Raw genomic sequence first — 24696 nt, 5'->3', positions numbered from 1 at the left:
GGGGATCCGGGGAGGAGACAACACCCCAAAAACCTCTTAGCAAGAAAGCCCCTGATATGCTCCACCTGTCTCCAGTTCAGATGTCGGGGTACCTTCATAAGGGGGAGGTGAGAATTGATGTGGGGGGATCCATGGACAGATGCCCCCCCACCCCCAACGAGGAGGAGAGAGTCCTGGCTGTTGAATAAAAAAAAAGGAGGGAAAAAAATGTATCCCTGAAGAAGAGAAGAAAATCCAGGAGGAGTGGGGGGCTGCAAAGTGAGGTGCAGGGAGCAGCACTAGAGATCCAAGGGGAGTATCATAACGTTAGCCGCGGAGAAGGGTTTGGGGGAGGATGATGCTGGAGGAAGCCAGGGGGATGAGCAAAAATGTCCTTCCAATGGACCAAGTAAAGGGTTAGAGAAGGGGGGTGAGGAGGACGGGGCCCCAGGAAGGAGCCAGCAGTGGGGGTGGTTCCCCCACCCCAGGAGACCAGACCGTGTCTCTCGTGAGTAGTTTTAGAGGCAAGCGAACTCGGCGGCTGCCGTGTCTCTCTACGGATAGAGGCTCATATACATTCAGCACTCCCCCCCCAGCAGCTCCCCTTCCAGCCCCCTCCTCCCCAGTGCAGTCAGGGGTGACTCTGGATGGACCTGGGGGGAGCTAAGATCAGAATCCAGCCCTGACCCCATTGTGAACAGGAGCGACTCTGGATTCTGGGGTGGGGGACAGGACTGAGATCCGAATCTAGTCCTGACCTAATTGGGAACAGGAGTGACCCCAGATTGACCCTGGGGAAGCTGGGCTCAGATTCCAGCTCTGACCCCACTGCAAACAGGAGTGACTCTGGATTGACCCTGGGGAAGCTGAGCTCTGATTCTAGCTCTGACCCCATTGGGAACAGGAGTGACCCCGGATTGACCCTGGGGAAGCTGGGCTCAGATTCCAGTTTTGACCCCATTGGGAACAGGAATGACTCCAGATTGACCCTCGGGAACCTGAGCTCAGATTCCAGCTCTGACCCCACTGCAAACAGGAGTGACTCCGGATTGACCCTGGGGAAGCTGAGCTCAGATTCCAGCTCTGACCCCACTGCAAACAGGAGTGACTCCAGATTGACCCTGGGGAAGCTGAGCTCAGACCTTCCCCCATGACAACAGAGCCCCTTGAATGTATATTTGGGTCACTGCCATGCACCCGGGAACCGAACTGTATCCCATACAGCCGCTGGGCGTATAGATACATTCTTCCCGCCCGCCCCCAGGCTGCACCCTGGACTCAGCACGGATACATGGTGGGCACGTGCCCCACCGCCCATGTATCGGGACCCGCTCCGGCCGGCCACGCACCCCAGGTTTGCAGGAGCCCACGTCTATATCCCAGCCCAGCCCAGCTCAGGAGGGATTTACCACCTGCCCCAGCCCCCGGGCTGAGATATAGAGAGAAACATACAGGGGAGGGGCGCCCTGGGCAGAGCTGGGGGGGGCGTGCCAGGGACCCAGGGACCAGGCTAGAGTGGGAGGGTGGAAGTGTCAGTCACTGGGCTGCAGGGATCTCCGGCCTCTAGGTGGCGCCCTCCCCCCATGCCAATAACCAGCAATTTCTATCCACCCCTATCCCAGCCACCCCATGCATCCACCCCCCCTCTATCCACCCCCATCCCAGCCACCCCATCCATCCAACCCCCTCTATCCACACCAGGCCAGTACCCATCCAGCCACCCCGTCTATCCGCCTCCAGCCACCTCCATCCAGCTACCCCCTCTATCCACCCCAGACCAGTACCCAGCTATTCACCCCCCTCTATCCATGCCCAGCTACACCCCATCCAGCCCCCTCTATCCACACCAGGCCAGTACCCATCCAGCCACCCCCCTCTATCCACCTCCAGCCACCGCTATCCAGCTACCCCCTCTGTCCACCCCAGGCCAGTACCCATCCATCCACCCCCTCTATCCATGCCCAGCTACACCCCATCCAGCCATCTCCCTCTATCCACCCCCACCCCAGTCTCCCCCATCCACCCACCCCCTCTATCCACACCCAGCTACACCCCATCCATCCACCCCCCCCTCTATCCACCCCATCCATCCAACCCCCTCTATCCACACCAGGCTAGTACCCATCCAGCCACCCCCCTCTATCCACACCCAGCTACACCCCATCCATCCACCCCATCCATCCAACCCCTTCTATCCACCCCAGACCAGTACCCATCCATCCACCCCCTCTATCCACACCTAGCTACACCCCCTCCAGCCACCTCCCTCTATCCACCCCCACTCTAGTCACTCCCATCCATCCACCCCCTCTATCCACCCCTAGCTACACCCCCATCCAGCCACCCCTGTGTCTGTCCAGCCACCCCCCATGTCAATCCATCTGTAACTGCCCCTTCTGGGGACTAGACAGTGCGGATGGACAGATGGGGGGGAGGGCGCGATGCCTGAGAGGCCCAGGTCCTGGGGGTGTGAATTAACCTTGGGGAGGTCTGGGGGGCCCAGCCCAGCTCTGCCCATTCCCCACTGTGCCGGCACCCCCCCACCTTCGGCGGGGTGGGGCAGGGTGGCACCCCATGGGAGCCCCCACCTCAGGGGTATTTCTCCAAGAAGGAAGCGAAGCAGGAAAATACCTGGCTCTGCGGCCGGCTGGGGTTCCTCAGACACTGCACACAGCCATGGGGTGGGGGGTTAAGGACAGGTATGGGGGAGGGGAATGGGAGGGAAAATTGGGGGAGGGGAGAGGAGAGATTGGGGTGGGGGGAGCGAGCACAGGAGAGAAACGGAGAGGCAGTTAAACCAAGGGAGCTCGGGTGGGGGCCCGTTAAATCCGGTTACTCGTTAGTGGGGGGGAACTACTCCCTCTGCCCCCCCTTCCAATGTCTCTGCCCATCTCCCTCTCTCACCCTGGTCAGATCACAATGGGCCCCCCCCCAACACTGCGGAGGGGGCTGGGATATGAGAGGAGAGGGAAAATGATGCAGTGGGGGGGGTGCAGGGAGAAGGATCCTCCAGTGGGGGTCAATGATGCAGTGAGGGGCTGTGGGGAAAGGGCCCTGTAGTGATGCAGTGAGGGGGGAGTGAAGGGCCCTGGAATGATGCAGTTAGGGGGGTGAGGGGAGAAGGACCCGGCAGTGATGCAGTGGGGAGGGCAGTGATGCAGTGGATGGATGTGGGGGAAGTGCCCTGCAGTGATGGGAGAAGGACCCTGCAGTGATGCAGTGGGGGGGCAGTGATGCAGGGGGTGGGGACAGAGATGCAGTGGGTCACTGTGGGGGAAGGGCCCTGCAGTGATGCAGTGGGGAGTGAGGGGAAAAGGACCCTGCAGTGATGCAGTGGGGGGTGAGGGGAGAAGGACCCTACAGTTATGTGGTGGGGGGCAGTGATGCAGTGGGGGGGAGTGATGCAGTAGAGGAAGGGCTCTGCAGTGACACAAGGGGTGTGACGGGAGAAAGACCCGGCAGTGATGCAGTGGGGGCAGTGATGCAGTGGGGGGGGCAGAGATGCAGTGGGTGGTTGTGGGGGGGAAGGCTCTGCAGTGATGCAATGGGGGAGGGGGGAGGGCATTGCAGTGATTCAGTAGGGGGTGCAGGGAGAAGGACCCTGCAGTGATGCAGTGGGGGCAGTGATGCAGTAGGGGGGGCTGTGGGGGAAGGGCCCTCCAGTGACACAATGGTGGGGGATGAAGGGAGAAAGACCCTGCAGTGATGCAGTGGGGGCAGTGATGCAGTGGGGGGGGGACAGAGATGCAGTGGGTCACTGTGGGTGAAGCGCCCTGAAGTGATGCAGTGGGGGAAGGGGGGAAGGGCAATGTGAGGGTGTCCCAGGTCAGGTACATGCCTGAGTCTTACACAGGCATCCTCCGTGCTGCCCCGACCCTGGCTGATGCCCCCATGGCTGCCCCGCCCCCAGGGGAAGAAAAACCCTTCAGCTGACAAACCAGAAAGGAGGAAGCCTGTGAAGAGAAACCTAACATGGATGAGAGAACAAATGTGATGGGAACAGAACCCAGGAGTCCTGGCCCCTAATCCCCCCTGCTCTACCCACTAGTTCCCATTTCCCTTCCAGAGCCAGGGAGAGAACCCAGGAGTCCTGGCTCCCAGTCTCCCCTGCTTTACCCACTAGTTCCCACTTCCCTCCCAGAGCCGGGGAGAGAACCCAGGAGTCCTGGCCCCCAGCTGCCACCCCCGCCCCATTCTACCCCTAGCCCCCACTCCCATCAAGTTGCTTCTTCCTGATTCCAGCCGGGCTGTGAGGTCTCTGCTCCTGGTGACCTAGAGGAAAGAGGGGGGTCCCCACAGCACAGGGAAGGGCAGCTGTGTGCAGCCGTCTCACCTTCCTCCTCCTCAGCCTGCTCAGCCTGTTCCTCTTCTTCAGAGAGAGAGAAAGAAAGAGAGTGAGGGGTTAGTGCTGGGCTCTGTGTTCCCAGGGTCCCATCTCAAGGGGCAGATTGCAGGAGTCGGGGGTGGGGGTGTCTGGGGGAAAGGTTGGGAGGGGTGTAACGCCAGGCAACAGAAGATTAAACAAATCATCAGGCTGGGTGACCTGAAAGCAACCCTTAAGGATGTTTCAAAAGGGCACAGCCACGGTGAACAAGGCCATTCCTGGTAGACAGGTATCAGAGCCGTGTTGAGGAGCCTCAAGCCTTTAACCCGTTTGCCAGCACCGTTAGAGACTCAAAAAGCAGCTGCTAAATGTGTCTCCGTTTACCGCAAGCTACCGGTGGGATCGAATTAGCTGGTGGATGCTGCATCCGTCCCGTTCCTGACCCCTAATGCCCCGTTGCTGGCTTCCAGTGACTTGGAGAGCAAATCTTATCTGCCAGATGGGATGTGTGATGTAATAACGCCCTGGTCCTCATCTGTCCTCGAAACCCGCAGTTCACCCTTTGGGAACCTTGTCTCTTATTTTTCCTGAGCAGTCTCAGATTTTGGGGTGGAGGACTGGCCCTGAGTGGGTGTTTGGGTGGCGGGAGGTGGGGGAAGATCTGAAATATTCATTGACCGGGGAGCCATTGTGTCTGATCCTTTGGGATTAGAAGGAACCTCACCCAGGGTGAAATGGGGTTTTGAATAACTTCTCACTGTATTCGATTGGGCTGACTGGATCAGCGTTCGGCTTCGAGGTAACCGGCCTCGTGCTGTAGAAGCTGGTCTGTTACTGGCTTGGTGAATCTGATTGTAAACCACTAGTTTGGATGGCGGGGGGGTCGGCTGCCCTGAGGGTCACCTTCTCAGTGCGGCCCATCCAGGCAGCCGGTCACAGGGGGAAGGGTTTTTTTGGGGAGGGGGACAGTGGGGGGGCAGAACCAGGCCTTGCGGGGTCTCCCCAAGGCTGTGATAGCCCCGGCCAGGAAGCCGGTGGCTCCGTCCCTTCCCCTGCGGTCGCCTCCTCTTGGGGGGGAAAAGACAGATGGTCAGAGACAGATGTGGGGGTGGGAGAGCTGGGACCCTCCACCCCTCCTCCCTCTCTCCCCCTTCCCCTTCATCCATCACCCTACCCCACCCCCTTCCCTCTCCCCCTCACGCCGGGGCCAGACTCAGAGCATATTTGACTTTGGACACAAATGTGATGATTTAAAGGGGAATGGGGGCGGGGGCATAAGCCTCCCCACCTCACCCCGATTCCATTCAGAAGAGCAGCTAAGTCTGTGAAAGAAGGAGGATTCCTGGCCAAGCAGACTTGCCCTTTAAGAAGGCCGGCCCTACAAATACTTGTCTGCAGACAGAAATTGAAACATTAAAGGGGAGTTGGGGGTGGGGCATAGGGAAGCCACTTTGCCATCCTGTTTTAGGGGCTGATAAATCTGCAGAGTCCACGTCGGATGGTGACTTTCCCTTTAAGAGGGCGGGCCCTACCAATATTTGTCTGCAGACAGAAATTTAAAAATTAAAGGGGAATTGGAGGGTGATTCTAATAATAATACCCCTAAACCCAGCCCCTCTCAAGATAGCAGTGAGACAGCCATAAGGTGTGGGTCAAATAAATAGCCAAAAAATAGAGCGATGATTAATAATGTCCCTACGAAATAGCCTTTAAGGGAAAGGATCAGGCTGAACAAAGCTGATATTTATTAATAATTTCTGATGGCTGATAATTATTAACCTTCAGTCGTTAAGCACTAAAGTCTGTATGTAGTACATTAGTAAGAGTTTATAATTGATTATTAAACACCCATCAGTAAACATTTCAATATCAAATATCTATATAAAGTAATCATTGGTATTGATTAGCCATCTGTTGTTAAATATTTGAATATCAACTACGCAAATCAGTGATTAGCCAATTATTAAGTATCATTATTAGCCACCAGTTACTGACATTTACATATTAAAATATGTATATAATAAATTGTCAACCATTTCTAATTGATAACTGTTAAGTATCTGCCATTAAATATTTGACTCTTAAAATCTGTGTAGAATCATTACCTTATCAACCATTTATCATCGATACTAATTATCTCTCCATCAATACATATTTGAATCATACAATATTTAAATAATAGCTACATTAACGATTCTATATCATCATTAATCACCTGTCGTTAGCTAAGTAAACGTTAGATAGGTAACGATTAAATTACCTACCATCAGTGATAGTAATTATAACCTGCTATCATTCAATATTTGAATAATAAAATATTTACGTCATGATTATATTCGCTGTTATTGTCTGTGAATATTAACATCTAAACAGGCCAAGAAAACGATTGACCATTTAGCATTGGAAATAGTTCTGCGCCACCTCTCGTTGATTATTTGTCTGTTAACACAGCTACACAAGGGTGAAGTTACTAACCCGCCTGGCTATTTCTGGGTTATTAGCTGCACTAGATTGCACCTATTGCCCTGTTAGGTAAGAAGAGGTTCCTATCGAGGGACGAATCCCTGTATGTCCATTGTAACATGACCCGATTATCCGGGTTGGCCTAAAAACAAATAGGGGTGAAGCGACTGAGAAGGGCAATCCAGGGCTGCCCAGAGGATTCAGGGGGCCTGGGGTCTTCAGTGGCGGGTTCTGGGGCGGAAGGACCCCCCCGCTGCCAAATTGCCGCCAAAGACCCGGAGTGAAAGCAGCTCCGGGGACCTGGGCCCCGCAAGAGTTTTCCGGGGCCCCCAGAGCAAGTGAAGGACCCAGATCCAGGGGCCCCGAAAAACTCTCATGGGGGCCCCTGCAGGGCCTGGGGCAAATTGCCCCACCTGCCCCCGCCTCTGGACGGCCCTGGGGAAACCCCTGACCTGACCCATCTGAGGGGGCCTGGGCTTCTTCCCTGGCCACCCATTTCCCCACTGGCTCAGATGACTCCTGCCCCAGACTGACCCACTGAGGTCTTCTCCTCCTCTCTCACTGCCAGCGGAGGACCCCAGTCATTAATAGTGGCTAATTAACAGCGACCAGGGATTAACGGATTGTTGCGGCAGGATGGGGGAAGCGTCACGTACCTTCATGCTGCTCCCTGGGAAGAAGAGGAGAGAGAGAGAGAGACAGAGACAGAGAGAGAGAGAGAAGCTTGTTGCACATTTGTGTAGCCAGCACCTGACCTGGGTCCTGACCCATCCAGGGCTGCTGTGTGCTGGGGACCCCCCGGCCTACCCAGGGGTAAGATCCATGGGGCAGCCCAACTTAATTCAGTTCCGGGGCAGGGACTGGCTGACTCAGGGGGGCAGGGAATGGGGCCCAGGGCTTTTCCCTTCTAGGGAGCACTGGATCTCACCTGCCCCAGGGCGGAGACTGGCTGGTTAGAGAGGATGGGGGGATCACGGGGCCTTTCCCCTCTAGGGAGCGCCGGGTCCCATCCAGCCCCAGGGCAGGGACTGGCTGGCTTAGGGGGGGCAGGGAATGGGGTGCGGGACCTGTCCCCTCTAAAGGGCGCTAGCTCTCATCCGGCCCCAGGACAGGGACTGGCTGGCTCGGGGGGGAGGGGGGGACATTCACTTACTCCTCATACTCCACCTCTTCTGCGTCAGACATGGTGCTGGCTGATGGGGTTCACCTGGGGGTGGAGAGAAATAGACATGGATCAGCACTTCGGTGGTGGGAGAATTTCGGTGGAGGAAGATTTGAGGGCTGGGCTAGCAGGGGGCTGCAGGTTGGGAGTGAAGGGCACTGGCAGGGCTGGGGGGAGCCCAGGGCTGGGCTAGCAGGGGCTGCGGGGGGGCCCAGAGCTGGGTTAGCAGGGGCTGCGGGTTGGGAGTGAGGGGCACTGGCAGCACCCTGGGATCAGGGTGGGGGGCTGGGCTGTCCTTGGGGCGGCCTCAGAGCTCGGGGTGCGCTGGGGGGGGGGGGCTGGCAGCTGCTGAAAGGTCACAGCTATTTCGGGATCTGGCTGCCATTGTCTCCTGCATTTGTCTCTCTGTGTCTCCAAATAACAATGCGAGTGGGCGGGAAGCCAGGTGCCGGGATCTGCCCTGTGCCAGCCCCCCTCCCCTCCATTCTGCCCCCCCCCCGTCACTCCTGCGCCAAGCGTCCCGGGCTCAGCTGGGCCGAGAGATGCAGCTGCTCCACCCCCCGGGTCTCTGGGGGCACCGTCCGCTGGCTCCCTGCACCCCCTGCACCCTGTGGCTCACTGCCTGGTGGGTGTGAGTTGGGCAGGTTCAGGGGTGAATTTGGGGGGCAGGCTTGGGGGGGTCAGGGAGGAGTTTGGGAGGATCAGGGGTGACCGGCGAAGGGTTTGGGGGCCAGGAGTGGATTGCGGGGGAGCAGTCAGGGGGAGTTTGGGGGGATGATTCGGGGGTGACTTTGGGAGGGAGGATTTGCAGGGTCTGGGGTGACTGGGGGAGGGTTTGGGGAGTTGAGGTGGCTTTAGGAGGGAGGATTTGGGGAGGCTGGGGAGACAGGAGGGTTTGGGGGGCCAGGTGGGAGTTCAGGGAGAAGGTTCCAGGGGTCAGGGGTGAGTTTGGGGGGAAGGTTTGGAGGAGCTGCGGGTGGGGTTGGGGGCAAGGTTTAGGGTGTCAGGGCATGACTTTGGGGGAAGGTTATGGGGTGCATTCAGGAGGAAGGACTGGGAGGTCAGGGGTGAGTTGGGGGCAGGGTTGAGGGGGTCTCTGGCAGTTCTGTATTCACCATCAGTCCCCCCCAGTGGGGGACCCCAGGCGTCCCCACCCTGCAGCCCCCCAGCTCCCCAGCCCTGGTACCTGGGGATGGGCAGTTCGTTCAAGCTTCCTCAGGCTCCACACAGTCGCTCTCTGTGCTGTGGGGGGGGATTTATTAGGGGGAACTGGACACCATGCCCCCCAGCTCCCTCCCACATGATTGGCCGGAGGGAGTGTGACATGCCCGCGATGTCATCGGCAAATTCCTAGGGGAAAAATTTATATGAACAGGACCAGGGGGACATGACCAGACAGATGGATTCTTGAGGGGTGCTCTGAGCTTCCCACAGAAGTGCCCCAGCTGGGGACGATGGCACTGCGAGCTTCCCAACAGGAGTGCCCCAGCCGGGGACCCTGGCGCTGTGAGCTTCCCCACAGCAGTGCCCCAGCTGGGGACCCCGGCGCTGTGAGCTACCCAACAGGAGTGTCCCAGCCGGGGACCCTGGGGCTGCCAGCATCCCCACAACAGTGCCCCAGCTGGGGACCCCGGAGCTGCAAGCTTCCTCACAGCAGTGCCCCAGGTGCTGCGAGCTTCCCAACAGCAGTGCCCCCCGCCAAGGAGGGCAGGAAGTTGGGGAGAGTGAAAGAATAGATACTGTTGGGTTCTGAGTCCATTGTTCCAGGGATGCCTGGGCTGAAATGTCAGGGTAACCTGAGCCTCTGCAGCTGTCAGAGGGGAGATAAACATAGCTGGGGGTGGGGGATCGGGAGTGAGGGGCACCGGCAGGGCTGGGGGGAGCCCAGGGCTGGGCTGGCAGGGGGCTGCAGGTCGGGAGTGAGGGGCACCGGCAGAGCTAGGGGGAGCCCAGGGATGGGCTAGCACGTTGGGGAATTCTGTAGAAAGAATCCATGCCTCCCAGGCACAGTGGGGTGGGGGGGGGCGGGAGCCAGGACTCCTGGGTTCTCTCCCTGGCTACAGGAGGGGAGTGGGGTCTAGAGCAGGGGAGATGGTAGTAGCCAGGACTTCTGGGTTATCTCCCTGGCTCTGGGAGGGGAGTGGGATCGGGTGGGTTAGAGTTTGGGGGGCTGGATGCCAGGACTCCTGGGTTCTCTCCCCAGGTACCTGATCTCACTCCCAGTCCCCGTGCACCTGTCACTGCGGTGAGAACATTTCTTTTTGTTCTATACCGGGAGTAGTGAGCTCATGGGACCGGCACCGCCTGGGCCATGGGGGCACGGCTGGAGGAGAAGGGAGTCTGTCGGGGGTGGGGAGGCATCTATCCATCCCACATCCCCCTGGCCAGCCAGCCCCTCCCCCAACCACCGAGCTGCCCCTCCTAGCTGCCTGGGAACAGGCGGCCCACGAAATAAACCCACCGTCGCATCACTCCGCTTTGCCTTCCGCCCTCGGCCCTTGTCTCTACTGTGGGAAGGGTGAAGCTGCCAGCGGGCGAAATGCCTCAAATCCCCCCTTTCAAGGCACACTGGGAAGGCAGAGAACTGGTCCTTCGGGCCCGTGCTGGGTACCGAGGAAACCGAGCCATGTCCGGCAGCCCGGGGCTGGGAAACGGCCACTCGCCACCTTCGTGAATTGGAAGAAGATGCCGACTGCATTTCCCCGGCTGGTGAGGTTTTACCGACGCCACCAGATTAGCCGGGGGATGCGCCACCTCCGTTCCCGGGGGCTGATGCAGAGATCGAAGGGGGACATTGGCGGCAAGAGGAACCAGGCGGGGAAACAGCTCCGGCGTCTCTGGTTGGAGCTGGAGTTTGTGGTGAAGGGTCCAGTAACCTGTGAGTGGTAAATGGCCTGATGCCAGTTCCTCAAACTTTTCATGTCACCCCCGGCTTTACCCCTGTCCATGAACCATCCCTCCCCGCCCCAGCCCAGGAGCTGTGGTTGGGAGCCGGGGCTGGGGCTGGAACTGCGGCCAAGCCAAGAGCCAGGGGCCGCAGCTAGGGGCAGGGCTGGAAGTTGGGTTGCAGGGGCACAGCTGGGGGCAGTGCTGGAGCTGGGCGGGGGGGGTGCAGCTGGGGCGTGGCTGGGAGTGGAGCCTGAGGTGGGGGACAGGGCTGGGAGTGGAGCTGGGAACGGGACTTGGGCTGGAGGGTGGAGCTGGAGCTGGGAGCGGGGCTGCGGTCAGGGCTGGGAGCAGAGCTGCTGCCGGGCCACAGTCAGGGCCAGCAGCTGGGGGCAGGGTCGGGAGATGAGACCAGGGCCACAGCTGGGGGCAGGGTCGGGAGATGAGACCAGGGCCACAGCTGGGGGCAGTGTCGGGAGATGAGACCAGGGTCACAGCTGGGTGCAGTGTCGGGAGATGAGACCAGGGCCACAGCTGGGGGCAGGGTCGGGAGATGAGACCAGGGCCAGCAGCTGGGGGCAGGGTCGGGAGATGAGACCAGGGCCACAGTTGGGGGCAGGGTCGGGAGATGAGACCAGGGCCACAGCTGGGGGCAGTGTCGGGAGATGAGACCAGGGCCACAGCTGGGGGCAGGGTCGGGAGATGAGACCAGGGCCAGCAGCTGGGGGCAGTGTCAGGAGATGAGACCAGGGCAACAGCTAGGGGCAGGGTCGGGAGATGAGACCAGGGCCAGCAGCTGGGGGCAGGGTCGGGAGATGAGACCAGGGCCACAGCTGGGGGCAGGGTCAGGAGATGAGACCAGGGCCAGCAGCTGGGGGCAGTGTCAGGAGATGAGACCAGGGTAACAGCTAGGGGCAGGGTCGGGAGATGAGACCAGGGCCACAGCTGGGGGCAGTGTCAGGAGATGAGACCAGGGCAACAGCTAGGGGCAGGGTCGGGAGATGAGACCAGGGCCACAGCTGGGTGCAGTGTCGGGAGATGAGACCAGGGCCACAGTTGGGTGCAGTGTCAGGAGATGAGAGCAGGGCCACAGCTGGGTGCAGTGTCAAGAGATGAGACCAGGGCCAGCAGTGCAGATCTATTAATTGGTTCACCACTTCATGAATGGAAAGTGGACATACACCAGTCTTTGCAAACCTGAGCAGATTTACCAAACACATCAGGCAAACTCACTGGTAATGATAAACAGTGAAATGAGTTTATTGACTGGAAAAGAGAGATTTTAAGTGATTATAAGTGATAGGCAAAAAGTCAGTTAGTTACCAAAAGAAGATAAAATATAAGTATACAGTCTAAACTCTACTCCTGGGGGAATTCTGCGCTACTGCGCATGTGCATAATTAATAAGCCATGCATATTTATAATTTTTTGCACAGAAAAAAGCTTCTGCCAATATGTTGCTGCAGTTCCACCTTTTACTCACCAGAGGGCGATGTGGCGCAAGAACAGCAGCAGCTCTCTGCAGAAAATAACTTCTGCAGTTCCACCTTTTGCCCACCAGAGGGCGCTGTGATGCTAGTACAAAGCAGCAGCTCCTGGCCAGCTAGGGAAGAGAAAGAGCCAGCCTTCTTTGCAATGCATGTCAGGCCAGGTCAGGAGACGGGGGCTATGGGGAGACAGACAGTGTGGGCATCTGGGGGGTCCGAGACTGAATGGGAGTGGAAGCGCAGGGCTACAGGGGGAGGGAGGTGCAGGGCCACATGGTAATGTGGGAGGGGGGACAGGGACACATAGGGACAAGGAGTGGCTGAGTGGGGGCACAGAGACACATAGGGACAGGGAGAGGGGGTGCAGGATCACATGGGGATGGGGGGGTGTCTGAGTGGAGGTGGAGGGACACATGTGGAGAGGAGATGCAAGGACATGGGGTGCTGGAACACATGGGGACAGGGACAGATGTGCCTGACTGAATGGGAGAGGTTAGGGGTCAGCCAGGGTCTGCATGGGGGAAGAAAACTGCCATACTTTTCCCACCCATACCCAACAAAGCTTCAAGTTCACACCCAGGAGACTTCCTAGCAATTTACTTCCCTCTCCCTCAGCTCCTCCATTACCGCTGACTGCCCCCAGCCTTTGTACTGCTTCTGTGGGGGGCGGGAAATATGGTTCTGAATTATTACTCAGAGTTCGATATTAATATATTTAGTAAGGAAGCTATTTGTCAAAAAACATTTCCTGCTTCTTTTTTTGTTATCTGTAGTGTTACAGATCTCCTTGCTGACAGGTATTTTCAAATAAATGACTGAAAAATAATTGAAAGTGGGGTGATTATCGTGTGTTATTTTGAAAAAGAAAATGTGCAGAATTTTGTAGAATTTTAAAATATTGTGCTCAGAATTTTCAATTTTTTTTGGCGCAGAATTCCCCCAGGAGTAAAACTCTCAACACTTTTAGACTGGGCAACATCTAGATCGGGGTCCCCAAAGTGGTGCCCGCGAGCGCCATGGCACCTGCGGGGGCATCTAAATGCGAATGCGTCCTGGTCGGTGGTCAAAATGCCAAAATGACGCTGTGTCTCCTGTGAGTGAGTGAGTCATCGAATTGTAACTCCCGGGCAGAACGAGGGCTGGTGATGTTGTCGTGGAGTCACCAGGTGATGCTCTGGAACTGCTCCCTACGAAGTCAGTTAGACGTGACTTTCAGCCAGCCAGTAAAACAGATGGTTTATTAGATGACAGGAACACAGTCCCAAACAAAGCTTGTAGGTACAGAGAACAGGATCCCTGAGTCCGGTCCAGCTTGGGGCCCAGGAGTCCAGAGCCCCGTCCAGCTCCCCCCCATCTCCCCAGCCAGCTCCAAACTGAAACTCTCCAGCCCGTCCTCTGGCCTTTGTCTCTTTCCTGGGCCAGGAGGCCACCTGATCTCTTTGTTCTCCAACACCTTCAGTTGGCACCTTTGCAGGAGGGGGGGCCAGGCCATTAGTTGCCAGGAGATAGGGTGTCGGCCATTCTGTGCAGACACCATCACGCCTGCCCGCTAGGGCTCTGCAACAACCACACCCCCTTATCCCACCACTTAGATATGTAAGAACAGGGCCGGTGCAAGGATATTTTGTGCCCCAGGCAAAACTTCCACCTTGCAGCCCCCCTCCCTGCCATAACATCAGTTCATTGAGGGGCAAATCCCAACAAGCCTTTATAAACCCCAGAGGCCAGCCGTGCCCGGGGGCTGCTCCCCAGACCCCCCCTCCCCGCCCCCTGAACTCCCCTGGAGGGTGCACAGCCCCTCCATGAGCCCTCCCCACGCTGGTGACCCCCACCCTGAGTCTGCTCACAGCCTTTGCCAGACTTGAGGTGCTGCAGCAGCTTGGCAGGCAGGATCTGCCTTCTGGAGGCTCCTGGGGGCTCTGCAGCAGATGCATGCGGGCAGAGGCCCCTGTGCACCCCCCGACTCCCCCCTCACCGTGCTCAGGCTCTGCAGCTCCTGGGAGTGTGAGCTGCTGCTGCCGCTGCCCCTCCTGGAGCAGGCTCAGGGCCCCACGCCCCGACAGCAGCTCACAGGCCCAGGAGCCATAGAGCCCGAGCATGGCAAGGGGGGAGCTGGGGGGTGCATGGGGGCTGGCACCCACATGCATCCGCTGCAGCCTGCAGGAGCCCCCGGCCCGGGGCAGGAGGGGCGGGGGAGGGCATGGCTGCTCCAAACGAGCGCTGCTGCCACCTTTGCAGGGCTCCTGCCCCCCTGTGCCATGCTGGCTCCTCCATCGCTGAGGCTCGCCGCCCCCACAAGCCGACGCCCTGACCCTCCGGTGCCTCTGGAAGGCGGCTCCTTCTTGCCGAGCCAGGGCACCACTTTTTGACGCCCCCAGGGCCGTTCTTAGGATTTATGGGGCCCAACGCAGTATTATTAAACTGGTGCCGCTATGCCCCATGGCAGCCTGAGCTTGCAGCCTGGTGGGGGCCGGGACGGAGGGACAGGGCAGAAAGAATAACAAGACGCCCGGCCCGCCTCACGGTGGCGGAGAGTCACGGTTCCCCGCAGAGACCCCCGTACCCTCTCCCTCACACAGAATGGACATGCAGAAGGTACCTAATTAACAGCACAAAACAGGGGAATAAAAAATTTCATTGCAGGCTTTTTGATATGCCCGGAAGTTTGTTAGACATTTATTTGTGAAAACTTTGTAGTAAGGGTGAGTCAGCTGTCCTGCTGAATACAACATTCAATGTTATGGAATACATGATGCACCTCTTCTCCGTTCTACATTTCCTTCATCAGTATTTCTGAGCTGATTTTATATTTTAGATCTTCTCGTAAATGTACTCATTCCAGATCGCCACGTTTAACTCCCTGAACCAGATGTTATTTTAAATCAATCAGTCGCAGAGGTTTAGTGTGTTCGTAACAATGTTCATTGCTTTGAGAAAAAGAGAACACGAGCTTACCGTGTGTGAGCTCCGTAACAATACACACGTTTAGGAAATTTCACCAACTTTAAAAAAATACGTTTCCAAAGATTTTAGGCATAACAGAGGATTTTAGATCTTACTAAGATACTGACTTTGCTGGCGGCTTCTCTTAAAACTAGTTTATCAGAGAATCAGAAGTAAAGAAAGGGAACCTCTTTGGCTAGCTATCTAAAAACAAAGGGCTGTTGCTTCCTTCAATGGGGGAGGGAGAGGGTGAAGGGAGAAATGGGTGGACAGAAAAGGACAGGAAGACTTTGGAAGTAAGTTTTTTTTTACTATAGTCATTAAAATGTGTATTTTAGCTGAGGGGGGGTCTTTTGAAGGATTTATTTAAAAAACTGTATGTCTGAAGATCCAAGCATTTAATGCTAAAGATGATTGTGCATCTAAAAATATATGCAAGGATTTTTTAGAGATGTGATTTTATAATCTTCACCAACTCGCTAATGAAAGATTTTTAAAGCAAATTTTAAACGAAGGTCCTGTAGAGTAACGTTATGAATGTGCTAATAGCTCTGGCAGGCTGGAGACTTTTTCTCTTTTAACTACTAGATCCCCTTCCCAGGAAGACTCAGAGCCTGCAGGAAGGGTCAGAACAGGGGTAGGAAAACCAGATGGGTGGACACTAAGACCCGGTGGTGCCCAAAATTTTCAGGTGCCCTATGCAGCTGCCTATGCCTAAGGACAGCCCTGGGCACCCCCAACCACTTGCCGCCCTAGGCCACTGCCTAGTTCACCTAGTGGTTGCACCAGCCCTGCCTAGGAAATGCATAGGGGAAACTGAGGCACCCACACAGTGTTCAGAGAAAACATTATGAACATTCCCACTTTGTCACAGATGTCTCTTCAGTGCCCACCCACGGGTTGGTTACCTCCCTTGTCAGTGTCTCTGGAGAACCCGTATCTGGGCACCTCCCACACCCACAGCATATTTTAGTGACAACTTGTGACAAAGTGGGGGATTGTCTTGTGTTTTCCTTGGTTTTCCAATAGTTTGCATGCAGACGGGGTGGGACTCAGTGTCCCCGGGTGTTACTGGTTTAATGAGGGGAGGGGAGAGGGAGTTTGTGGTTACAGAGGACCGGAGAGGGAACTTGGGACCCCGGCCGGCCAACGGCCTGGAGGATGGAGACCCCAGTGACTGGTGACCTGGTGACCCGGAGACCTGGCTCAGGAGACAGAGCTGGTTCTGGCCAGTGGGAGGACAATGGGCTGCAGAGAGAGGACCCTGGTGACCTGACCAGCAGGTTCCAGCCAGATGGGCCAGAGGAGGGCTGAGAGGAGAGAAGACCCAGGTGACCAGGTTTACGGCCCTGTTTCCCTGGAGAGAAGACAATGGGCAGAGGTGGGACTTGGGGCCAGTGATCTCAAATGCCCAGCTGGGAAGCAGAGGGGGCTCAGGGCTGGATACGCAGAGCAGGCAGAGCCCACCTGGCTGCAGGGGAGACTGGGATGTGCTGTTATTGAGAGAGGCCAGGCCTGAGGCCCTGAGAGTTTCCTGTGCTGGGTTCAGACGCTCAATAACCCTCCTGTTTTACGCTGGCTGAGAGTCGCTCTGGGCTAGAGAACAGGGGGCATCAACCCCTTCGGGGGTGGAGGCCCCGGGGGTCCAGAGCGAGGGGACTCCCTTAGGGGACCCAGGACAGAGACAGACTTGCTAAGAGAGGTGCAGCTGCAGGAGGTGGAGGGGCCTGACCCCAAGAGAGAGCAGACCCCCGAGAAGGGCTGTTGCACTGAAAGGGGCACCCCCCACGGACCGCACGGGGCCAAGAGTGGGCACGATCTGTGAGTCCGTGACAAAAGTTGATGTTGGTGTCACTCGGCATAACCCTAGTTAACTCGGGTGGGTGGAAGACCACGAGTGTCGATGAAACCCTCCTGCGCTAGGCCTCAATGAACCAATGTTCCTCCATGTTGAACTTTAATCCACCTAAAATGCCAGCAGTTGCGAAACTGTGGTGTAAGCAGTAAGCTATCAGTGGCAGCACAGCCCAAACCAGTCTAAAGCAGCAGTGATAAGGCCTGTGCACCTTTAGCAGAAGGACATGATAACTTGCAGAAGGAAAACTTACTAACGAGCTGCCGCAGCCAAGATTACTTGATGCACCTGCGCTTACGTAACTGCTACAGGGGGAGGAAGGAGGAGAAGGAGGGAGGGGGAAGAAAGAAGAAAGAGAAAAAAAAACTTATAAAAAGGGAAAAGCCGCTTATGTAGGGGTGCATGATTTGAGGCGTTCGTCTCCTTGCACCGCTCTGAGATCCCAATAAACTTTGCTTGCTTCTCCACCCTGGTGTGTGTTCATGGGCGCTTCGCACTCTGGGCAACAAACCAACGTTGCTTGCCTTGGGAACCCTCTGTGTCGGCAACAGTGATTTGATTGTGTTACCTGCTGACAGTTTGCAAACTTGCAGCAAGAAGGAAAAAATTCCTGAACTTGTGTGTGGCGAAAGGAAGGAGAATGCATCCAACCTTTTAGCTAGTGAGTCTGTGAGTTCACCTGAAAGGGGATTGGGTAGGAACCCACCCGATGGGCCAGAGGTAATTCTGGCTGTAAGTGAAACTCAGAAATTGGTAGTGGCTGAGCAGAGCAGTGTGGTCTGTGCCAGCAGTTTGCTGCAACTGAAGGGTGTGAAAGTGATTTAATTAAGAAAGTTTCAGTTCCTAACAGCCAGAAATGTGCTGGTGTGAAGGGATCCACTGACTTTCCTTTCGAAAGATCCACTGTGGATAGTTTGGAGGTCTCAGATGGAGTAAAAGCTGATCAGGGATTTAAACAGCCCTGTGACCACATGGCTGGGTTTGGTCAGCTTGTTGGGAAGATGAGGCTGTTGAGAGAGGAATGTCTCCAGGCTGATTCTGCGAGTGAACTGTAAGTGTCTCGGGTTCGGAGGGAAGCCAGGGTAGCTGAGTCTGCAGAGCTGTGTAGTTAATCTCTTGGGAACCAGGTTTACCAGACGTCCGTATTTTCCCGGACATGTCCGGCTTTTCGGTTCTTAAATCGGCATCCGGGAGGAATTTTTAAATATCTAAAAAGTCTAGGAAAATACAGATGTATGGTAACCGTAAGTCCCAGGGCTAGCGGCGCTTCCTGGGGCAGCTCCCGGCTGCCGTCCGCTGGCAGGAGCCTGCAGTGTGGGCAACCCCTAGGCACAGAGGCGGAGGGGGTCTCCGTGTGCTGCCCCGGATCCCTTCTGCCCAAATCAGAGCTGCGGGGGTGAAGTTTGCAGGCACGGGTAGTGGGCAGGGACATGCACACCCCCCAACCCGCCCTGCCCCGGGAGGCAGAGGGACCTGCCGGATGCTTCCTGGGAGCCGCCCCAGGTAAGCAGCGCCGGGGCTCCCCGCAGGCAGGAGGGGGGGGCGAGGGAGCCAACGGCGGGTGGGAGGGTGAGGAGGGGGGGCGAGGGAGCCAGCAGCAGGTGGGAGAGTGAGGGGGGGGCGAGGGAGCCAGCAGCAGGGGGGAGGGTGAGGAGGGGGGGGCAAGGGAGCCAGCAGCAGGGGGGAGGGTGAGGAGGGGGGGCGAGGGAGCCAGCGGCAGGTGGGAGGGTGAGGAGGGGGGGCGAGGGAGCCAGCAGCAGATGGGAGGGTGAGGGGGGGTGAGGGAGTCAGCAGCAGGGGGGAGGGTGAGGAGAGGGGGGCGAGGGAGCCAGCAGCAGGTGGGAGGGTGAGGAGGGGGGCAAGGGAGCCAGTGGTGGGTGGGAGGGTGAAGAGGGGGGCGAGGGTGCCAGCGGCAGGTGGGAGGGTGGGGGGGGCTAGGGAGCCAGCAGCAGGCAGGAAGGTGAGGGGGGGGCGAGGGAGCCAGCGGCAGGTGGGGGGGCGAGGGTGCCAGTGGCAGGTGGGAGGGGGGGCGAGGGAGCCAGCAGCAGGTGGGAGGGTGAGGAGAGGGGGCGAGGGAGCCAGCGGCAGGTGGGAGGGTGAGGAGAGGGGGCGAGGGAGCCAGCATCAGGTGGGAGGGTGAGGAGGGGGGGCGAGGGAGCCAGTGGCAGGTGGGAGGGTGAGGAGGGGGGGCGAGGGAGCCAGCAGCAGGTGGGAGGGTGGGGGGGGGCGAGGGAGCCAGCAGCAGGTGGGAGGGTGAGGAAGGGGGGGCGAGGGAGCCAGCAGCAGGCGGGAAGGTGAGGAGGGGGGGCGAGGGAGCCAGCAGCAGGCGGGAGGGTGAGGAGGGGGGGCGAGGGAGCCAGCAGCAGGCGGGAGGGTGAGGAGGGGGGGGCGAGGGAGCCAGCAGCAGGTGGGAGGGTGAGGAGGGGGGGCGAGGGAGCCAGCAGCAGGTGGTAGGGTGAGGAGGGGGGGCGAGGGAGCCAGCAGCAGGTGGGAGGGTGGGGGGGGCAAGGGAGCCAGCAGCAGGTGGGAGGGTGAGGAGGGGGGCGAGGGAGCCAGCAGCAGGTGGGAGGGTGAGGAGGGGGGGGCGAGGGAGCCAGCAGCAGGTGGGAGGGTGAGGAAGGGGGGGCGAGGGAGCCAGCAGCAGGCGGGAAGGTGAGGAGGGGGGGCGAGGGAGCCAGCAGCAGGCGGGAGGGTGAGGAGGGGGGGCGAGGGAGCCAGCAGCAGGCGGGAGGGTGAGGAGGGGGGGGCGAGGGAGCCAGCAGCAGGTGGGAGGATGAGGAGGGGGGGCGAGGGAGCCAGCGGCAGGCGGGAGGGTGAGGAGGGGGGGGCGAGGGAGCCAGCAGCAGGTGGGAGGGTGAGGAGGGGGGGCGAGGGAGCCAGCGGCAGGCGGGAGGGTGAGGAGGGGGGGCGAGGGAGCCAGCAGCAGGTGGGAGGGTGAGGAGGGGGGCGAGGGAGCCAGCAGCAGGAGGGAGGATGAGGAGGGGGGGCGAGGGAGCCAGCGGCAGGTGGGAGGGCGGGGGGGGGCAAGGGAGCCAGCAGGAGGCAGGAAGGTGAGGATGGGGGGCGAGGAAGCCAGCAGCAGGTGGGAAGGTGAGGATGGGGGGCGAGGGAGCCAGCAGCAGGCAGGAAGGTGAGGAGGGGGGGCGAGGGAGCCAGCAGCAGGCAGGAAGGTGAGGAGGGGGGCGAGGGAGCCAGCAGCAGGTGAGAGGGTGAGGAGGGGGGGGCGAGGGAGCCAGCAGCAGGGGGGAGGGTGAGAAGAGGGGGGCGAGGGAGCCAGCAGCAGGGGGGAGGGTGAGAAGAGGGGGGCGAGGGAGCCAGCAGCAGGCAGGAAGGTGAGGAGGGGGGCGAGGGAGCCAGCAGCAGGTGGGAGGGTGAGGAGGGGGCAGCGAGGGAGCCAGCAGCAGGCAGGAAGGTGAGGAGGGGGGGGCGAGGGAGCCAGCAGCAGGCAGGAAGGTGAGGAGGGGGGGGCGAGGGAGCCAGCAGCAGGTGGGAGGGCGGGGGGGGCGAGGGAGCCAGCAGCAGGCAGGAAGGTGAGGAGGGGGGGGCGAGGGAGCCAGCAGCAGGTGGGAGGGCGGGGGGGGGTGAGGGTGCCAGCGGCAGGTGGGCAGGAGGCCAGGGGTGAGGAAGGGTGCAAGAAGCAGCGAGCCAGCGGCAGGTGGGGGTTCTCGGGGTGGGCACGGGGGTTTCTGGCAGCGGAGTGAGGCGAGTGGCAGGTGAGAGGAGGCGAGCGCTGGGGGGGGGGACTGAGGAGGGACTCAGCAAGCCAGCGCGGGTCAGGGGGTGAGGAGGGGGTGTGGTGGCCGAGCCGAGCAGGGAGGGGGTGGGACCTAGGGCAGAGTGAGGGTACAGCACAGGAGGAACAGGGGTAGACTGGGTAGGGCCGACCCCCCATGGAGTGTTCTCTTTTTTGCACGTTCAAAGCTGGTAACGCTGTGGGGAATGCAGGGCATGGCGGGTACTCTCCTCTCTAGGGTTTAACATCTGATTCCACGTGGCAGCAGAGGCTCGCAAGGGAAAGGCCACAGAGCTTTGACCCTCGCCTGTTAGTGAAAACGGACGGCATCTCTTCCAGACACAGCCCAGCCTTGGAACTGGTAGCAGTTAAGGATCTGAACACTGGTGAACTGGCTCCTGTTGGTGTAGATGCAAATTGCCTGACTGGCAGGGAGCAGGAAGACTGGCCAATAGCTGTTAGCCCACAGAGCCCAGCCCCATCAGCCACTGACTTCTCTTATGCACGAGAAATCCGGGTTTGACCCTTGAGAAGAAGAGAGAACTTCCTTTTGCAAAGGGAAGCCGCAGGGTGACCCTAAAATGCCCAAACCCCAGTGGTATTGGGCCAAAGCTGTGGCACGACAAACACAGTTGCAGATGGACACTTACAATGGATTTGTTGTTGTTGTTGCTAATGGTGGGTTTTGTAACTAATGTGTTGCTATTCCCCACAACTGTACAAATGTACAATGGGCTGAATCTTTTGGAAAACCCCTTAAACACGTTGAAAGTGGTACATAAAAACTTATTGTACGTTAAAAGGCCTTGTAATGTTAATGTTGCACTGTTAATGCCTGTAAACAGTCTTGGAACCTTTCACAGGGGAAAAGCCATTCCAGACCTGATGTGCTGTGTGACCAGGGAAACTGAGGCACACTGCCACATTGCTTTCACGGCTAAATGCCAAGATTCCTGTACTATGGACAACATTAATATCTATATTGACTTGATATTAAACATTTGCCAGAGCTTGTATGGATCAAACAGCTCTGTTATTTAGCTCTTGGCAAGATCACATGAGACATACCATTTCTGTTATACGCTGATTCGGCCGCTAACCCAGAACTAGCTGTAGTGAGACAGAATCGAGGACGGGAGCTCGTGGGATGCAGGCAGTGATGTTTGTATTCCCTTCCTGCATCAATTGTGCGTTGGGGGAGTGACGTTATTGATATGAACTGGGACCGTACAGATCATTGTTGCAACCAAGGTCCTGTAGTGGCACTAAATTCTGTATAAAGGGGGTCAAATAAGGTGTCTAAGACAAGGTTGTGGTTTGCTAGTTATGATTATGCTGTCTGTGTGTATCGTTTTTGTAGCTGAAGTTATGAGTATTGGCTCTATACTGTCTGTATTTCAAACTTGTGCTGTGCTTCTGGGAGACACCCCAGACAAGTTGGTGTCAGCTCTGCCTAGCCTGTTTGATGGCCCATTAAAGATCATCAGCTACACAATCGACCCATTGAGAGAAGGCAGACACGCCTTGTGACTCAGCAAGGCGGGCAGCTTGTCTTTGGGACAAAGAAAGCAGAGACCCCATGGCAAGAGACTATAAAAAGCGGCTGCAGCTCCTCCATCTGGTCTTCAATCCTGCTTCCTACCTCTGGAGGGACTTTGCTACAAACTGAAGCCTGAACCAAGAACTGTGCCATTACTGGATGGAATTGATTCCATTCAACCAATTCCAACTCTCATCTCTATCTTTTTCCTTTTATGAATAAACTGTTAGATTCTAAAGGATTGGCAACAGTGTGATTTGTGGGTAAGATCTGACTTGTACCTGGGTCTGGGGCTTGGTCCTTTGGGATTGGGAGAAACTTTTACAGGAGTATTGCTTTTCATGACTATTTGTCCCCATAACGAGAGGCAGTGGTGGTGATACTGGGGAACTGGAGTGTCTGAGGGCTTGGCTACATTTACGAGTTAGAATGCATTAAAGCAGCCCTGGGTGCATTAGCTCTCTCCCCGTCCACACTAGCAAGGCACATAGAGCGCTCTGACTCCACAGCGAAAGCGCTCCTGGCACTCCGCCTCGGCGAGTGGAATAACGTTTGATGCGTCCCCGCTGGAGCGCCACGGCGCCAGTGTGAATGAAGTGTTGCCTTACTGCGCTCTGATCAGCCTCCGGAATCGTCCCATAATCCCCTTAAGTCAAGTGGCCACTCTTGTCATTGTTTTGGAATCACTGCGGGAACGTGGCTATGCCCTTTGCAAGCTCCATTTCTGACAGCTGGCTGCTTATCTGCTCCGAGACAAAGCAACCGTTACTGTGGAATGCTGCATGTGAGAGACAGGCGGGAGGTGTCTGCTGCTGTCTGAGCTTACGCTGACATGCTCTCAGCCCCCCCCCCCTTAAAACCCACTCTCTCCCCCCCTACATACACACAACACACTCCCCGTCACACTCCACCCCACTCCCATTTGAAAAGCACGTTGCAGCCACTTGCATGCTGGGATAGCTACCACAATGCATTGCGCTCTGTGGCCTTTGCAAGAGCTGCTAATGTGGCCACGCCAGTGCGCTGGCAGCTGGCAGTGTGGACAGATTGCAGCGCTTTCCCTGGTGTGCTCTCCGAAGGTGGGTTTAACTCACCGCAGTCCACAGCTGCATGTATAGCCATGCCCTGAGGGAACTGCCGGCGGGGTGAGACTGAAGTCCTCTCTGGCTGGCTGGTTTGCTTTGCCGTGGTGTGCGAAGAAACCCCAGCCTTGGGCGGTGACTGCCCTGATTTCAGCAATTTGTCCTGAACTGGCACTCTCAGTCAGGTCCGCCAGAACCAGCATCGTTACAAGCAGTCAGTAGGTTTCCGGTCTAGGGTGGCGTCTGTGTGACCATCACTTATTTGCACTGTCGTGTCCAGGAAGTGGATCTCTTGGCCCAGGTGGAGGTTGATGATGGGGTGGAAATTGTCTTCCTGACCGTGTGGTGGCAAATCGACCACACACTTGATTTTGATCAGACAGCCTGAGGCTCCTGTACTGATTCATCGAACATGCATCCATGGGGGGAGTCAACCAAGGCAGCTGAACCCCCTCGATGGGTAAAATACGAGAACTTATCTAGGACAAAACCACAACATTACATATACATCCTTAAAATTGTACACCCCTGTAAGGGATGGAGCAAAGCAAGCATTCTCCTGTTTTCTTAGCTGTGCCTTTGCCGTTTGCTCTGCCACCTGGCAGCGATTAATCACAGATTGTTACAAATGCTTAGTTCTGTTTCAGTAGTTTCTGGCTACTGTGACAAGGTTCCTCCTCCGCCTTGGCGGATCCTGCGCTTTTTGGCAGATTTGCTCACCTCAGAGGTTCACGGCAGCCCCTCAGTTTGGCTACTTTGGCTAGTGGCTCAAACCTGCCGTCCCCTCGGCTAACCTCAACCCTGGCCAGCATGGGGGAAACAGAGAACAATCCCCACAGTCTCTGTGTCCCACCTAGTGGGTCGGGAACAGGCCAGATCCCTTTCCAATTTAAACCTTCCCTTCTGGTGTTTCTCACAGACCAGGTCAACTCCTCCTGTGTCTGGTCAGGAGTTGGGGAAATGGGGGGGACCCGGGCTCACTCTCTGCTCAGGTTCCAGCCCAGGGCTCTGTGGATAGCAGCTGTCTACAATGTTCTTTGTATCAGCTGTGTGACAGCTACAGCTACAACTCCCAGGGCTACTTCCCCATGGCCTCCCCCAGTACCTTCTTCAGCCTCAGTGCAGGATCTTCCTCCTGAAGCCTGGCCACGCTTGACCGCTTCACTCCTCCAGCAGCACCTGCTCCTTGCACGCCCCCCTCACTAACTGATGGAAGGTCCTCTTTAAACCAGGTGTCCTGAT

General features: G+C 57.5%; 1 long non-coding RNA gene across 1 annotated transcript; it reads right to left on the bottom strand.

Moving 5' to 3' along the window:
* Window positions 1–7238: 7238 nt before the first annotated feature.
* On the bottom strand, window positions 7239–9195 carry LOC127036769 (uncharacterized). The gene is made up of 3 exons (XR_007770224.1): window positions 9115–9195; window positions 7920–7973; window positions 7239–7436 (listed from the first exon to the last, which is right to left on the bottom strand). It is a non-coding gene; the product is annotated as an uncharacterized LOC127036769 (long non-coding RNA).
* Window positions 9196–24696: the final 15501 nt, after the last annotated feature.

This window comes from Gopherus flavomarginatus, chromosome 18 (genome assembly GCF_025201925.1).
Source record: "Gopherus flavomarginatus isolate rGopFla2 chromosome 18, rGopFla2.mat.asm, whole genome shotgun sequence".
Lineage (NCBI taxonomy): Eukaryota > Metazoa > Chordata > Testudines > Testudinidae > Gopherus > Gopherus flavomarginatus.
The sequence above is the reverse complement of the archived record's forward strand: the minus strand, read 5'-3'. Positions and strand labels throughout refer to the sequence as shown.